Genomic DNA, 15,456 nt, shown 5'->3' with positions numbered 1-15,456 from the left:
CTTCACTTTATTTCCTTCACAGCACTTACTAATTTTACCTCATTTCATCTAGTTGACTCTAGTTCTTTCATCTTTTGCTCTCTCTGCATGTGCTATTGTGCTCAGTCATGTCTGACTCTTTGCAACCCCATGGGCCCACTAGGCTCCTCTGTCCATGGGATTTTCAAGGCAAGAATACTGGAGTGGTTTGCCATTTCCTACTCCAGGGTATCTTCCCGACCAAGGGGTAGAGCCCATGTCTTGCCAGTGTGCCACCTGGGAAGCCCTCTCAACTTAAGTTATTATACTTGAGAGTGGGGTCTCTGTTGGTCTGTTTTGTTCCCTGTTGCATCCATAGCATACATCACCTTACCTGGTACCTTTCACTCGAGAGGTTAATCTACCTAGAGACCTTATCTAGCCCTACTTAAAGTAACTTCTCCTAGCCAATCATCCTAGCTTATTTTCTCTTTGGCACTAATCATTTTCTGATATTATTCTGTTTGTGTATTTGTGCTACATTCAAACTGTAAACCTCATGAAGGTAGAGCCTAGAAGTAGATCAACTTGGAGATACTACTATATGGCCAATGTGGAAAAGAGGGGCTGACGTGACAAATTGCCATGTGTACAAATATGTAGCTAATAAAAGATGATGTCATGAAAGGAAAAGACAAGTTACATTAAAAAAAAAGAGTAGTAATTAAACCAAGACAGTAGTAGGTCATTTAGAAGCAAGATATGCTAAATTCCTATTCATCCTTCTAAATGGGGTTTAAAAAACAGCAGATATAAGACTGAGATAACCAGGGCTTGGTTGCTACTTTTCCACTTATAGTAAGTAAGTCCAATACCTTTTCTGAACCTTAGTTTCCATAACTGCAAAATGGGAAAAGAAAAACTCACCTTGTATCATTATTTTAAAGATAAAATAAGCAAACATATGTAAATAACTATGCTGGTGCAGAGCCTGTTTCATTAGCTCATTGAATATTGGCTGTTTGTCATAATAGTTCATGTTTCAGTGCCTGGATGGAGGGATGGCAAGCAGAATGGTTAATAATATTAGTAAAAGGAAATCCATTTCCTTACATTTAAGTAACTTTAGAGGGCATATCTTTATTTTGGATCATAGAATGTGTAACCTATAGATCATGCTATATAATTGTCAGTGAGGGCATACTAAATCATAATCGTTGACTTGAAAAAGAAAAATAGTTAATTATAATCATATATATTCTTTCTCACTGTATGTAATTGAGCCTCAGGAAATACAGTTGAAATCTTTCACTGATTCTGAGTTAATTAGTATTTCCTGTAGTTGCTTACATTATAACACCCAAGCATTCTTTGTCTGTATTTTTTCCAGAAAAGAAATATGAAGAAGTCTGCATTTCTAGCTAAGGCAATCGTGTATCTATATTGAAAGGCAAATGATACCTGATTCTTTGAAGTGTTTAGTACGGGTATTTAGTTGTTAAAGAGTGGATTTATTATTTAAAAGAGAAATACAATTATTAAAAACTCAGTATCTCTGAATTGAGAGTGGGAGTGGGGAATCTGTCAGCGAGCTATAACTTTGTAAAACAATTTGGAACCTTATAAAACAAATTTCCGAAGATAGTCTATTGCCTGAACAGTTTCATAATGATGTGGATTGGCCAACTTCTCCTCTAGTGAGAAGTAATAAATCAAGTGCACCTGGATTTATATAGGAAAAATAACATATTAACTCATTTATGTATATGTGTTACAGGTATCCATAAAACAAAGCTTTTGGCAACTGCAAATGTAATAATTTCAAATTTACCTATGACTTACCAAGTACAATTGAATGCTTGAAGGCAAAATTTTATGTTTTATGTTTAGTTTTTATGATTGCTTTCATGTAGCTTTTCTGTGCATTAAACGTCAATTTTCAGAACCATAAGCTTACCAATTTTTACAAATAAAAATTTTATGAGATATTATCCTGAGGTAGTATAAAATTATTTTCTGATAATTTTTACCACCTTCCCAAAGTTCACTGTTACTTTGTTTCCACAGGATATTGTTTGTAATATTTCTAAACATGACACATTTCATTAGAAATCTAATATACTGCACAGAGATATTATATGGGGCTTCAATCCCATAATATTAGTGATGTACTTTTCAATGTTGCTTACACTGATAATTCTGTTTAAAATAAAATATCAAGATAGGCTTTAAATGGATTATTAATAACATTATATTTATAAAAATTGTGTAATCTTCTACCTGTCATAATTATGAACAAGAAAAATTAATCCTTGGAGAGGTTCCCAGAAACACAGTAACTTCAATGACATATAGAATAAGGAAGACTTGAGATAAAATAGATTTTTTAGAGAGCTATGCAGAATATATATATTTTTGTATTGTTGTTCAGTTTCTAAATCATGTCTGACTCTTTGCAACCCCATGCACTGTAGCACACCAGGCTTCCCTGTCCTTCACTGTCTCCTGGAGTTAGCATAAACTCTGGTCCATTGAGTCAGTGATGCCCTCCAACCATCTCATCCCCTGTTGCCCCCTCTTCTCCTGCCCTCAATCTTTCCCAGCATCAGGGTCTTTTCCAGTGAGTTGGCTCTTTGCATCAGGTAATCAAAGTATTGGAGTTTCAGCTTTAGCATCAGTTCTTCCAATGAATATAAAGGGTTGATTTCCTTTAGGATTGACTGGTTTGATCCCCTAGCTGTCTAAGGGACTCTCACGAGTCTTCTCCAACACCATAATCTGAAAGGATCAGTTCTTTGGCACTCAGCCTTCTTTACACACATTACATAAAATTATAATACATATAACCATATTTATATATAAACACAAGGAAGAAAGCTATAAAGATAATATATATTAAATGTGTTATATTGTTCTTATATAGTTCTCTTTCTCGTGTTTTTGTGCTACCTTTGAGTCACCTACATACTATAAAATTTTACCACTTAATGATATGTTAAGCCACAATGCATTAGAAACACAAATCTCACTGTTATTCAACTTCCAAAGCAACATAAAAGTTGTGTCTTTTTAGGAAGTTGCAAAGTTTAATAGCCAACTCTGAAGTCAAAGTGTTTGTCACTCATCATCATCTGACTTTTGTGACCCCGTGGACTGTAGCCTTCCAAGTTCCTCTGTCCATGGAATTCTCCAGGCAAGAATACTGGAGGGGGTAACCATTCCCTTCTCCAGAGGATCTTCCCAACTCCAGGAATGAACCTGGGTCTCCCACATTGTAGGCAGATTCTTTACCATCTGAGCCACTAGGGAAAAGTCAACACTAGTGGGCACCAAATCACCCCCAAATTAATCCTGTTTTCTAGTGCAATGATACAGGAGTCTGCCATCAGAGTATGATGAAAATATTCTCAGGTAAGAAAACTGAAGTGCAAAGAAGTTGGGGAGAGAGTATTCATTACTACAAGTATTCTGAATTTAGAGCCAAATCTATGAATTGGCAGTAAAAGTTCTAAGATGGCCATAAACCATCTAGGGGCTTCCCAGGTGGCTCAGGGGGTAAAGAACCTGCTTGCAATGTAGGAGACACCAGAGATATGGGTTTGATTCCTGGGTTGGGAAGATCCCCCTAGAGGAGGGCATGGCAACCCACTCCAGTATTCTTGCCTGAAGAATCCCATGGACAGAGGAGCCTAGCAGGCTACAGTCCATAGGTGGCAAAGAGTTATACATGACCAAAGTGACTGAGAACAGCACAGCACAAACCATCTAGAGTTAAACATGTACCTCAGCCTGCGTATTTTGCGGCTTTGTCAATGACTTGCAGGGTAAATACAGACCCACTGCCATTCTTTGACTTTGCAATGGAAATGAGACAGGATTCCCTCCTCCTGTGCTGCAGGTACCAAGATAATTCTAAGAAAATATTATTTAAAGATGAGCTACAACATACCACTAACAGGAAAGTTTTATTTTTTTAGTTTTTTGAATGTTGAGTTTTATTTTTATTTTTTTAATATAAATTTATTTACTTTAATTGGAGGTTAATTACTTTACAATATTGTATTGGTTTTGCACAAGTGGTGCTGGGAAAACTGGTCAGCCACTTGTAAAAGAATGAAACTAGAACACTTTCTAACACCATACACAAAAATAAACTCAAAATGGATTAAAGATCTAAACGTAAGACCAGAAACTATAAAACTCCTACAGGAAAACATAGGCAAAACACTCTCCGACATAAATCACAGCAGGATCCTCTATGACCCACCTCCCAGAATATTGGAAATAATAGCAAAAATAAACAAATGGGCCCTAATTAAACTTAAAAGCTTCTGCACAACAAAGGAAACTATAAGCAAGGTGAAAAGACAGCCTTCAGAATGGGAGAAAATAATAGCAAATGAAGCAACTGGCAAAAAACTAATCTCAAAAATATACAAGCAGGAAAGTTTTAATTACAGATGTAAGTTAGCATCCAAGGGAAATACACATTGACATGACAATTGGCTTTTAGGTGGGAAGATAGTTGCAATGTTAGTGCATAATGAAAAAAGTAATGAACAAGCTTGATATGGTATAAAAAAAAATATCTCTGGAGTCAGACTGGGAACCAACCCTTTTGATACTCACTGTGCAGCACTGGGCAAGCTACTTGACTGTTCTCTGAGCCTCAGTTTATTCCCTTTTAAATGAGAAAAATTTTCCTTGCCACATGTATTTGCATGTGGTTTATTGTGGATCAAGTGCATGATACAGAGCAAGTTTATGATAAATGTTGGTTTGTTTTGTCTGAATATAGTATGAAAATACAATCTTCTTAACAGAATTTTTTTTCTCTTAAATAGAATTCTTAATAAGGGAGATGCAGTGAAACACAGTGATACTGATTTAATTTCATCTCATCTTTTCTCTACTAGTTGTCTGTTGGGTTATAATATGGGAGGAATCTTGTGACATTACTGACCCTCATCGTCTATATCTGCAGAAGGAAGAGCCTAGTTTGTTTATTTATTAATGCCATTTGATATTCTTTGAGAATAAATGCATTGCATATAGTTGGTATTCAATAAGTGTTGAATTAATTGAATTGTATGGTGCAATGCATGCATGCAAGGCTTCTTTACCCCAGCTTGGAAACTTATTTTTCAAAAGGACCCTGAGGGTGGTAGAATTACTCTCCTAGGTTTCCAACAAGTAAAACAGTGTATTTTCGGTTTTTCTTGGCCAATGACCTCTGAACCAAGAGGTTCAGAAAAGTTTTAGATTCACTGAGGTATAATTCTCCAACAACAAAATGTATTTTGTTCTTTCCATCCCTCCAACCTGCCTCTATATATCTTGTTTTTCTAGTGTTTACTCTCTTACTTGAGGGTTGATAACTTTTCTCTAGAGCTCAGAGGATGAACACTCTTGACCTAAAACTCATTGAAGAAAGGCCTGGGATTTCTGGTAGTTCAAATCCATTGCTCTAAAGGTTTTATTTTCTGTTCATGTTATCACCAGACAGTGATAACTGGGGGTCAGAGGCAGACACTCTGTGATTGTCTTCTCTGAGAAAGATGAAAACAGAAGAAAATCACGTTAGTAGAGCAGCAAGGATCCAGCCTACTGTTTCTAAAACTCCATTGCATTCTAGATACAGTGAACTTAGCCTAACATTGTTTTGTTTTGTTTCAGAAAAGCAGCCCTCTTGACTTCACAAAGAGCGATGGTCAGAATATTTAACTACTGATACAGTGAAGGTATTGATCAACCAGAGTAGACAGCAGCTGTAAACAACCAGTGCATCCACGCTAGTGCACACATTAGCCATTGCAGAAGCTGTTGAAAGTATAAAAAGGAAATTTCAGGTCTCACTCAGAGTCCCCTACTCAGTCAACATTGACTTCATTTTATACTAACACTAATTTATTTGAAATTAAAAGACTTGTAGTCTCTCTCCAGACTCTCTCCTGCCTCTTTACTCTGTTCCTACTGAGAGCAAAGCTCCTCATAAGGGGTCTATAGTTATTGTCTCTACTTCTCACTTGCCATTTTCTCTTGAACCAGGCAGTCAGGCTTTTGTCTCCAATTTTAGCTTCCTCTGGAGCTTGGGGATCTTATCAAGAGCAACAGTCCTAACATTGCTGAATCCTATGGTTAACTTTTCAGTCTTCTCACTCAGACTTTCAGCTGCATTCAGTGAAGTTGACCATTTCTTTCTTCTTGAAACACTTTTTTCACCTGGCTTCTAAGATGAACTTTCTTTTGTTCTTCTTATAACATGTCATTCTTGTTCTGTTTTCCTTACTGGCTTCTCCTCTTCCAAATTCTAAATGTCAGTGTGTCTCACTGTTCAGTCCCTGGTTATCTTCTCTTGGCTTTCTATACTCCCTTTCCAGATGATTTTATCCAGCTCTGTGGTTTTATATCATTGTGACTCCTACACCTACATCTCCAATCTTTTTTATTTTTTTTTTTGGCCATGCCACATGGCATGTGGGATCTTAGTTCACTAACCAGGGATAGGACTCGGGCCTCCGCAGTGGAAGCTTGGAGTCTTAACCCCTGGACTGCCAGGGAAGTACCTACATCTCCAGTCTTGGTTCCTCCCCTAAGTTTGCCAACTGCCTACAAAATACCTCTACTCAATGTTTAATAGCATATTCTAAATAGATCTCTACATTTCTTCTCTACCTCCCTATCTTCCACAAGTTGATTGGTTCCCCAAATTGTACCTTCTCAGTAAATGATACTGTCATTTACCAGTTGCTGGAGCAAATGGTAAATTCAGAAGCTCAGTTGGTGCTACTTCAAAATACATCTTGATCTGAACACCTGATCAGCATTGTTGAACCACCATCATCTCACACCTAAATTACGACAGTCATCTTGTGTGCTGTGCTTAGTTTAGTTGCTCAGTTGTGTCCGACTTTGCAACCCCATGGATTGAAGTCTTCCAAGCTCCTCTGTCCGTGGGATTCTCCAAGCAAGAATACTGGAGTCAATAGCCTTTCCCTTCTCCAGGGATCTTCCCAACCCAGGGATCGAACCCAGGTCTCCCGCATTGCAACTGGCCTTTATTCCTCCTGCAGCCAACCTACCACTTTCCACATCATTCACCCTCCTATATGCCCCTTATATTCTTGCTGTTTCTTGAACATTTCTGGTTCATTTCCTCCTCAGGGCCATTGTATTAGCTCCTCCTTCTAGCTGATGTCCTCCTCCAGAGGTGTGCAGAGCTTGTTCTTTCATATGAGTCAGCACTCCATACAAAGGTCACCCTCAAAGAAGCTTTCTTTTGACTAACAAAACTAGTACCCATGCCTAACTCACTGTGCTCCATCCCCTCACCCTGCTTTATTTTCTTTAGATTATTTATCTCTATTTAACATCATACTGTATTTCTATTTGCTGATTGACTGGTCTCTCTTCTAATATATGCTCCATGAGACATTGTTGACAAAAAATTATGAAAAAGGAACCTATTACAAGAAACACTAGAGCCCTTTACCTCAACCACACATCTGATATTTAGATCAACCTTACAGCCTCTCAATGGTTTGTGAATATTTTTATATTGAATTATATTTATCCACTGATCTCCACTATTATTATTTTTTCACAGAGAAAAATGACTTCAATATTAAATTAAAATTTTACCAAGGACAATATCTACTGTTTTGACAGTATGCAATTAATTTTCCTATATAGCTTATGGAAGAAATTAGTCATTCAGACAATTGTATGTGACCATTCCTGGCAGCATGCATAGAGCCAGAACAGATAACTGGAGCAGTGACATTTTATACCAAATGTGCAAATACAATAAAGCACAAAATAAGCAAGGGCTGTTACTATTGAACTGCAGCCAGTGTCTGAAAAATAACATGAAAATGTGATGTTCAAAAACTTTCTTCCACCAGCCTTCACATTTTCCTCTTTAGGAAAAGAGTTTTTAGGTGCTCTCAATTTTAAAAATATCAACTTATTATATAGCTAATATTCATTCATCTTAAGTGCAAAGTAAGTCAAGTTGTTGTTTGATGATGGATGGAAGATTTTATCCAAAAGGATCTATCATTGAGTTATGACACCATGTTTCTTTAGTCTTTGTATTAGCTTTAGTTTCCAGCAACTTGTCCTAGTCAATGGTTTACCTGCACCCTACCCCCTCACCCCCCACACACATAGGAGTCTGTAAAATGTCAAGCACTCTTTCGGTGCATATTGGTGAACTCTACTGCCCTGGTGAGGGATATTGATTTCCCATTATCCCTAGAGGCCACACAATGCATTTCTGTTAGCTGTAAACACTTACAAGAATGACTTTTACTTTGTCCTTTACTGCATCTGTCTGCCAGGGCAGGACATCTGTAAATGAGGCCTCATACTTTTCATCAGACATTCTTCCACCTTGGTGCTTAAAGGAATGATGCCTTCAAGCATAGTGTCCATAGTGCTTTCTCTATGGGCACTAAACTGTTACTTAAATCTCACTGAAGTACATTGGCTTCAAAATTAGCCAGGGAAATTCCTATTGGCCTTTGCAAGTGAAAAGGATTACTGATGAAGAAAATACATTAAACCACACTACAAAATATGCCTTTAGGATGAATTAGATTGTTTGAACAACAGTTCTGAGAGTTCATCCATACCTTAGAATGTGTAAAAATCTTGAGTCAACTTCTTTCAACATTTTAAGTAAGGATTTACAGTTTGACTTGGATTTGTCTTAGTGATGAATGAGATCTGCTATCTACTCTACTCATTGAAAAAAGCCTACTTCAATCAGAAAGACAAGATTTTTCTCCAAAGCTTTTAAATCTTTTAAATACAATAAGTGACTACCAAGAGAGAGCTCCAAAAGACTATGGAATTCATTTGCCCAGAGGGGGAGAAAACAATAATGAATATTAGGAGAAAATGAGAGTATAACTTATAAGAATAATTGTCAAAAGATACCTATAAGCATTAACCTGCTGATCTTTCTCTTTTGTATATCCTTCATGTTTATTGCTGGGCATCTCTGATACTCGTTGTTGCCTTGATCACCTTCCTAGTGTCACCCATTGTGGGAAATGATCCTCCCTTTTTTCATCACATGTTGGTTTACATTCTCTTTTCTTGTTCTCTGACTTGGTTGAACGTGTCTCATGAGCTTCTTTACACTTATATGGGAATTAAAAGGATGTCTTGGATCATCACAATGAGCATTTTTACTAATTGCCCAAATATTAACTGCCTCATCTAACAGTATTTAAATTTGACCACTTTCTTCCTCCCATTATATACTGTCTCCTTTCCTCTGTGATCTTTGGCAAATGACTTAATCTTTGGGTTAAAGGAATGATCTTTCAAGCTGTCTAGATGTAATAAAACTTATCTTAAAAAACCCACTGCTATCATGCCAGGGCCTGATGGTAAAGTTTCTTAAAAGTAATTACTGTCTGTGTAATTGCAATACGCCTTGTTTATAGGGAAAAAAACATTTTTTTCATTATAATGAATCTCAGTTTGATGTGTAATATTATTTACAAAACCGCATATTTATTGCTCTGTTTAACTAAATTCCATTTACATGAAACTCAGAAGTAATTGTATATCTTTAACTTTCAAAGAGCAACATTCATCAATTCATCAAGTATATGAGTTCTTAGTATATACTACAGGTATGGAGAAATGTAACAGTGAACAAAACAGGAGAAAATTCCTTATGTTCCTTAGGGCTTACATTCCAATGGGAGAGGAAGGTAATAAACAAACAAATAAGCAACATCTACTGTACATCAAGATTTCCAAGGGTTTATTCAGCTAAGTGAGACCATGGCAGTTTTGTCAATTAGGAGAAGCGTACTGTTGCTGAAAGAAATCAGGCACTTGAGATTCTTAATAAGAAGCAAAAATATCTTCCAAAGCATGAGTACAATTCTTCAGACCACCACTGTTCACTGTCATCTAAAATCTTGTTGCTAGGACACGGTAAGCATAGAAAAACCAAGGGCACTTTACAAGCTGGGGGCATTTTGGGTAGAATAATGTTCTGATATTCATGGACCTATATTCAGTTCTGAAATAGGAAGAATGGAGATTAACAAAGGGAAAGAAGCAAATCTGAAAAGTTGAATTTTGTAATCATTTAAATCCTTATAATCTAAATGCCTATAAAGAGGAGATATGCAGATTATTACACTGAAAAATGGTATTTTTAATCAGTATTTAGGAATCTATTGTCAATTCTATTCTAAATTGTTATGTATACTTTTGGCAAACTATTATATAAATTGTGTCTTAAATTTCTCAAAAACCAAGTGGCCAGCCTTTGCTCCTAAAATATGATTTTTGTTCTGAAACCATGGTTTCATTTTTGCAGGGTAAAGTATTCACTGTTATTACATTTTTATCCCCTAATACTTCTCTAAATAGAAATGGGGGGCCCTTCATTTGATTTGGGAAATAGAATGCTAGTTGGGGAATTCAAAACTGTGTTGGTTTCAAGCTTGAGTTCCTCTGCACAGTACCAAGTGCTTTCCCTGGAGCCCAGGGCGTATACCTCAATGAGAAAATGTGAGGAAATGATGAATCCAGGATATCTTGAGACTATATATTGAACACCGTCCTGAAAGTCTGTCCGGATGTGATCCATGAATAATAGAGCCACACTTGGATGGAATCACATTTGGACACATCAGTCCCAAATTACTCATCATTTGGACATCAGTGTTCAAATGTGATTTTTATAGCTATAAGCAAAAGTAAACCCTTGTATGTAAGAAATCTGAGTAGATATATACCATGACATTTCTCATTTATTTTTATATGGGAAATATACCCAACTGAATAAAAATTAGCTGTTTCTCATAAATGAAGCAAGATACAAAGTTGGAAGTCTGTTCATTACCATAAACTGAGCATAACTAGAGTAGGGTGAGTGACACAATGTACTTAAATCATTCTCACATCACTGAGCCACAAATGGGACAGACGGCTGAAGGCAATGTTGGATTTGAGAGGAGACTGTAGTAAGGGAGCTTTGAATTACTGAATACTGATAGCATTCCTTAAAGAATAGAGTAAATGAACATATTATAAAAAAAAATCACAGGACCAACCTGTCTCTACCCCCAATCTAGGTAGCTGAATACATCTTGTTTTGTCATTTTCTTAATTCAACGTTTTCATCTGATGTTCAAAATATAATTTTTAAGATGTATGCAGAAGGAAAGAGCACCATGGCTTTCATAACATGTACATACAATCTGTGTGTGAAACTGCTATACATCCATAGTTCTGATGCCAAGAGAATCTCAGTACCTGCTAGTAATCTCCTGTTGGTCAAATCTCCCTACTCAACAGTCTGATTGGAAATCAGCGACCTCTGGGACAGTTGATTAATGGAGAAGTTACAGTTGATCTTCTTGGTCAAATTAGGGTTGGACAAAATACGAGAAACTTCTGGGGTTGGGGTGGGGAAATCATTTAAAGCCACTCATGGAACTGACTTTTGGTGAGAGAAGAACATGCAATGACTGTTATCAGTGGTTCTCAATAAGAACAGGTATAGTGTACATGCCCGCTCAGTTGCTCAGTTGTGTCTGACTCTTTGCAACCCCATGGCCTGTAGCCCACCAGGCTCCTCTGTCCATGGGATGATTCAGGCAAGAATACTGGAGTGGGTTGCCATTTTCTCCTCCAGGGGATCTTCTCAACCCAGGGATAGAACCCATGTCTCCTGTGTCTCCTGCATTAGCAGGTGGATTCTTTACCACTCTACCACCCAGGAAGCCCCCAGAACAGGTATAGCAGGTATAAATAATTCTAGTAATGAGTCAAAAGCAGTTAAGGGTCATCAGTTTTCATAGTCAGAGGCAGCATGGCCCAACAGAAAATATGTGTTCTTTTGCCTGTGCTCTGCCATATGACGGCTACCTCATTTTGTCACAATTTAACCTCTCTGAGGCAAATTTTTCTTTTCTGTAAAGTGAGTTAATAATAGCAAGATTTGGGGGTTATTTTGTATGTAAATATAAGCATGTAGCTTAGGATGATGCTAGAGCATTGCCAGTGCTTGAAAATGTATGATCCAAGTGTCCTTGGGTTTCTTTGGCCTGTAGTTTCACATGTTGCTAGGTTACCAGCTCCTGCTCCATGGTAGCAATGCCTCCCCCATCACAGTGAAAGTCTGCCACAGTTATTCCTGGAGGTCACTACAGTGTGAGATACACTTTGCACAAGAAATTACTTTGCTCCCATTCTTCTGTCCTCCACTGAGGTCACTCACATGTCCCTTTGAGAGAAATGACCTTCCCTATGGTCCTGCTCCTGGTGCCCTCTGGGAGGACTCTGCTCTGACCAAAGTCCCATCAGAGACTTCAGGAGGCCAGCAGTGTGCAGTGGATGAGGGCAGGAGAAGATGACCTTCGTCCTTTCCCACTTGGACCCTGAAGCAGCTTTGTGAGTGATTCTCCTGAAAACAGACCTGTCTGCTTCCTCTGCTTCACTCTCAGGAACACCCTGACCTTGGAATGATGCTGGGAAATCAGCCATGCTTGTTGACTATTTCTCTGTCCCTTCCCTCTGTCTCCAGCAATGTGCTAGTTGCTGTCCAGGCATTATCTCACCTTCCCAAGAAGCCTGTGGGATTTGGAGATGAAGGTGGAGATTGAGAATATCATTCTTATTCCTCTTTTATCTCCTATATATATATAAAAAAAAAAATACTTGAGGTATCACTACCCTCCGATGCCTCCATTAAGATGAGCCCAAAATGTATTGGAAGTGGTAGCAATGTTTATTATTACCATTCCATTCTAAGTCAAGGTCAGAATTTACACTGATTCAACAATGCATCTGCAGAAATATGCAGAGTAGGAATTGAATTAGGGGCTTCCCTGCTGAATCAGATGTTTAAGAATCTGCCTGCAATGCAGGAGACCCAGGTTTGATCTCTAAATTTGGAAGATGTTCTGGAGAAGGGAATGGCAACCAACTCTAGAATTCTTGCCTGGAGAATCCCATGGAGAGAGGAGCCTGGCGGGCTGCAGTCCATGGGGTTGCAAAGGAGTCAGGACAGGACTGAGGAACTAAACTACAAAAATAAGAGTAGCAGGGAGAGGGTGGAGGCAGGGAGTTAAAAGACTAAAGAAAACAGTTTTTAAAGCCCAAATCTGGTAATTTTATTTATTTATTGTTTGGCTGTGCTGGGCCTTCCTTGCTGCACAGGCTTTTCTCTAGTTGTGGCAACCAGGGGCTACTCTGTAGTTGTGGTGTGTGGGCTTCTCATTGCAGTGACTTCTCTTGCTGTGGAGCAGGACTGTGGGTGTACAGGCTTCAGGAGTTGTGGGTCCTGGGCTCTAAAGCATAGGCTCAATAGCTGTGGTGCACAGGCTTAGTTGCTCTGAGGCATGTGGGATCTTCCCAGACCAGGGATCGAACCCATGTCTCCTGTATTGGCAAGCAGATTCTTTACCACTGAGCTACCAGGGAAGCCCCTGGACATTATACAGGGGGAATCTAAGAGACTTTATGTATCATCTCTTTTATTAGTTCTTTGTTTTTAATATCTTAGATGGTGTAAGATACTTCTCTCACATTTTCCCCCAAACTGTCTGCCTTCATCTCTTAAAAAAAAAAAAAGAATGCCGTCATCTAGGTAAAGAGGAAGACTTTCTCCTGTATTATAGTCTTCATTTCCTGAATTCCTCTATCTCCAAGTACAGTTGGGATATAATTAAGGAACTATTTGGGGGGGGGAAGCGGGGGGGGTGAAGATTTGATACCAGTATACAAGAAATCACTAGAGATTACTTTCAAACTAAAATCAATTTCATACCCAGTAGAAAGCTTTGATTTCATGAAATGAAGAGCTAAACAATAACAGTCCAAGAATATCTTTTCAAAAGAAAGTACACTAAGTACACTTGCCCAATTACTACCAAGAAGTATTCACTCCCTTTTCTTTTTTAATTGAAGTGTAATTGATTTACGATGTTGTGTCAGTTTAAGGTATACAGCAAAGTGATTCAGTGATTCTTTTCAGATTTTTTCCATTAACAAGGAATTATATATAGTTCCCTGTGCTATACGTACAGTAGGTCCTTATTGTATGACTATTTTATATACAGTGTAGTGTGTATCTGTTAATCTTAAATTCTTCCTTAAACCAAGAAGTAAGAAAGGGAATTGCTCTATTGATAATGCTTTATGTTTCTTATCCTGGATTAGTGAAAGATTCTCTGGTTATCATTGCCAAGCATAATTTTTTATGGCAGATGTCAGTTATATTTTAGCTAAGGACTAAATTTAATTTTAATTCTTTGCAAGTGTCTTCTGAGTAACATAGAGCAAGATGATATCAATGAAAAAAAGTGCACTTTAATAAAATGCAATAGTTCACAAGTATTATTCCAATCCATTTTCTACTAATATTTTAGATCAAAATATTCCAAATTCATCCAGCGTCAGTGCTTTGGGTTTTCTGAATTTCCAAAATTACATGTCTATTTGCTGCTGATTTCTGAAAAACCAGGAAAGGCAAGACCAACAAGATACTGGCATACGTACCAGTAGTAAGGGATGATATTGCATCATTTTATTTTTATACTTATGTATTTCTTTCTTATAACTGGCTTAAAGTTATCCATAGATCAAAAATTAATAAACATTGAAAACTTTCCTGATTACCACCACTCACATATTCTTCTTTCCTTTAAGGTTTCTTCTCCCTTAATCAGAATTTTCTGCAAAGAGGGAAGTGGAATGGCTATGGAAACTCCTGAAATGTTCATGCACACTATTATCAGCACACCTCTGTTAGCTTCATACAGAGAAATCTCAGAAAAATTTAACTTTTTATGTCAAAATAGTGGATTAAAAATTTTAAGTAATATTTTGTTTATTATTTTTTCATCTCCAAGTTCTTTAGAAAATATTCACTAAATATAGAACTGTTTGTTAATTTAGGGATAATTTTATTACTGGAAATAAAAACATGGATTCAGCTTAAAGGTTTCTTCATTATTTAGTGTATTTCTTCTTCACATGCTAGTTATGAACTTTAATTTGGTGCTTCTATCCAAAAACCAAGAGCAGATGAGTCACCTAAAAATATCCTCATTTGCATCTTTTTCCCTTCCTTGTGAGAAGGAGGGTCATCCCACATGATTTTGCCTTGACAACAAGGAAATAGCTAATGACAGTTTTGGGATTAATTCACTGTGCATCTCTCAGGCTAGCATGTCAGGCCCTCCATCATTTGGTTCAAATTGATGCTAGATTGCAGGAGAACAGGACAGAAGATTTTGGCATTTTTCCATTCCATATAGTTGCTAGCACAGATGATTAATAAAACTCCCTTGATGTGAATTGAGGAACTTGGTTAAATGAATTAGATCCTCTTTGTCTTCTTACAGAAAATATGCTGGTATAAATTTCTTATTTTTAAAAAATAGTGGGACAAAAAATAACTAAATTACCCCATATTTATAAAATATGGATCACTTCCTTCCTATAAAAATTTAA

The 15,456-nt window shown here is 37.3% G+C and overlaps 1 protein-coding gene across 3 annotated transcripts in view; it reads left to right on the top strand.

Annotated features, from left to right (window-relative positions):
* The window catches only part of TMEM117 (transmembrane protein 117), a 606,406-nt gene that overhangs the window by 575,681 nt on the left and 15,269 nt on the right, over positions 1 to 15,456 (top strand). The gene's annotated exons all lie outside the window — the stretch shown is intronic.

The sequence above is a fragment of the Bos indicus genome, chromosome 5 (assembly GCF_029378745.1).
Source record: "Bos indicus isolate NIAB-ARS_2022 breed Sahiwal x Tharparkar chromosome 5, NIAB-ARS_B.indTharparkar_mat_pri_1.0, whole genome shotgun sequence".
NCBI lineage: Eukaryota > Metazoa > Chordata > Mammalia > Artiodactyla > Bovidae > Bos > Bos indicus.
Note: the sequence above shows the minus strand (reverse complement) of the source record. Positions and strands in the feature narration are given on the sequence as shown.